The sequence below is a fragment of the Brassica napus genome, chromosome C9, assembly GCF_020379485.1.
Source record: "Brassica napus cultivar Da-Ae chromosome C9, Da-Ae, whole genome shotgun sequence".
Classification (NCBI taxonomy): domain Eukaryota; kingdom Viridiplantae; phylum Streptophyta; class Magnoliopsida; order Brassicales; family Brassicaceae; genus Brassica; species Brassica napus.
The window spans coordinates 35823950-35827016 of NC_063452.1; the positions used below are offsets into that span (position 1 = coordinate 35823950).

General features: G+C 31.0%; 1 long non-coding RNA gene across 1 annotated transcript; it reads left to right on the forward strand.

Annotated features, from left to right (window-relative positions):
- The first annotated feature begins 316 nt into the window (after window positions 1-316).
- On the forward strand, window positions 317-2017 carry LOC106423240. The gene is made up of 2 exons (XR_001284609.3): window positions 317-1554; window positions 1644-2017. It is a non-coding gene; the product is annotated as an uncharacterized LOC106423240 (long non-coding RNA).
- Window positions 2018-3067: the final 1050 nt, after the last annotated feature.

The window sequence follows — 3067 nt, forward strand, 5'->3', positions numbered from 1 at the left end:
AAATAATTTGTCATTGTCACTTCCATCGTTTTAATACATGTGAATTTTCATTAAAAAAAAGAGTTTCATTTTTAAAAAATAAAAAATTTATAAAGTGAGTTTAAAATTTTCTTCTCTATCACAATTTTTTTTATTTTTTCGTATGCTTTAAAAACATTTTATACACAAACCAAATTTAATAAGATTTAAATAATCAATTATCAATTAAAACAAAAAATATATGAGAACAAAATTTATGATAAACATGGTCAAACGTTTCATACTTTGTATTTTGAAAATAAAAACATGTTGTACATGAAAGAAGAAGGTACTTTTGTAAAATTTAAAATGTAACACTTGTAATGATGAAACAATAAAGTGTATTAACAACTTTTATATTTGCTTTATTAGAGTTTGGATAAAAATATTAAAATAATATATCAATACTAATAATAGTTTCGATTACAAGAATAAAGGATAATATTTACGCTAAAATATAAATTTCGGGTTTTCGGGCCGGCCCTAGCCCAAACGGGCTGAAGCCCAAAATACCCAAAGCCCAAATGGGCTTAGCCCGAAAGGCCCAATTTTTTTGGGCTTATAAAGCGAAGCCCAAGCCCGTTAATTTTTAGGGTTGGGCGGGCTCGGACTACGGGCTTCGGCCCTAATTGACATGTCTATGTCTGAGTGTAAAATTAATGTTTGAGTGTATTTTAATTTCTATTTTAATTAGATCAAAAAATTTTATATTTTAATTTATGTTTGATTAAACCAAAGGATAAAAATGATAATTAGAGTTTTGATATAAAAAAAACGAAAAATAATATTTTTTTACTTCAAGTTCTAAACCCTAAATTCCAACATTTGACATTTACAATAAATTAAGTTAAACTTACGATTTGGATAGATAGTGTCCAAACCCTAAACTTAATTCAGTTTTCTAAACCCTAAACATGAAATTCAAAACTTCTATATTTTCATAATATAGATTACATCAATCTTAAACTTTATATCAAAATTTAATCATTTAAAGATCTAATATAAAATTTAAAATCTAAACCTTAAACACTAAATCTTAAATTTACACCCTAAATATAATATCTTAAACCCTACGTACAAAAGTCCTAAATCTAATCTTTTCATATAATATAATTACTAAACTAAAACCTATTGAAATTAAATCATAATTATAAATCCAAAATGTAACAATTGTTTCTATATACATATATTATAAATCATTCGTTTTTTTGGATCAAAATAAGATCATCATATATATTTTTTAAAATAAGTAAGAAACGTGGATTGTGGTGTTCATAAAAAAAAGAAGTAAGAAAAGTGCTGTTAGCCAATGAAATAAGAAGGCGAGGATTGCTCAACTTTTAATCTGAACCGTTGATAGAAGTTTATCAAACGATGCAGATCTGTCTCCTATCTATTCATTTATTTTCCACTCTTTTCTTCTCTGCTGGTGCTAATCTTCTCATCTCTTTTTTTTTTTTTCTCTTTCTTCTCCGCTGGTGTCAATATCCTCATCTTTTTTTCTTGTTAATCAATCCTCATCTATTTCTTCTCCGGGTAGATCATTCTTTTTATATTTTTGTTCATGGGTTCAAACTCAGATTAGCAAGTTCATCTCAGATTCACTTTTCTTTTTGATTTAATAGGTTGATTTATGAGAGATGCTATTGTTGAGTAAGCGAGCAGAGACTCTGGAGGTCGTGCGCCGTAGAAGGTGTAGGAGGCTGAAGAGGTTGATGGTGGTGGTCTCGGAATAAACAGTGTTGGTCTCGACGTCGACAATGGTGACAGCGAGGTGGAGGAGGCTGAAGAAGCTTAAATATGGTGGTCTTGGCTGGTGGTCTCGGCGTCAACAAGGAGTGTGGCGGAGATTGAAGAAGAACGTGGTTTAGTTAGGGTTAGTTAGGTTTAGTTAGGGTTAGTTAATAAACTGGGTTTGTATGTAAACCAGTTTTTATAATAAACCAATATCATTTATAAACCAAAAATTTAATAATAAATAATTATATTCTTAAACCAATTATATTAGAATTTAATTTTAATTTTAATGTGGATTAAAATATATTAATTTATAATTTTAATTAATAATTTAAAAACGTAAATGAGAAATAATAACATAGCATTATATCTATGCCATTATAACATATTTTACAGTATTATAAAAACGTTATGAAAAAATACATTATAGCACTAAACCAATGCTATAAAAAGACTAATCAGTAGCAGACAATTAACGCTACAATATGTATATTTACTATAGCACAAGAAAAAACGCTATGATAGGTGGGGGGTCTATTATAGTTGCGGCTGTCACGGCGTTCTTCGAAACGCTACGAAAACGATATGATAACGTTTTTGGATGCTACTAATACCGATTTTTCTTGTAGTGCAATGACTAAAGCCATATCTTGCTGAGACAACAATCAGAGAGGGTGAAGAAATTCCCTTAAGCGATTCTTCTTTAGCCTAACAAGCTAACCAAGTCAAGGTAGTGACTTAAACCAAGCGTTTGGTGGGAGGCAACCCACTGGTGAGTGTAAATATTTCTTTTAGATTTTTGTTTTGTGTTCTTTTAATTTATTTGCAGGATAAAAATCAGAAAAACCCGAGTTACTCAACTAGAACAGTCTCCGTCTGTTCCTGATTCGGAGCAGCTGCTCCACGAAGGTAAGTCTCTCGGGGCCCAAAAAAAAAAAAAATTTAACTAGATTTGAATTAATATTGTAAAATTGAGGAAAACCCTATCAAGTGGGAAGTGGGCCTATAAAGGAATTTTCCCCATATCTCTCCCACTTCCACCAAAACCGCCTCCTTCATCGCCTCTCTCCATTCCCCTTTAAAACCTTCACCTCTTTAAACTTCTTCAACTTGTTTTGAGATTTTCGGTTTTTACTTGTTTGGAATTCGAGTTGTTTGGTTTGCAGGACTCTTCCATCAACAATCGAACGGTAAGAGGCGAAACAACATTGTGATTCTCGGCCTAAAATCTTCTTCTCTTCTTTTCTTTTGCGCTTGAATAGATCGATTTTAGGGTTTGTCTAAATCAAAATTGACCTCTCCTTTTGCTGCT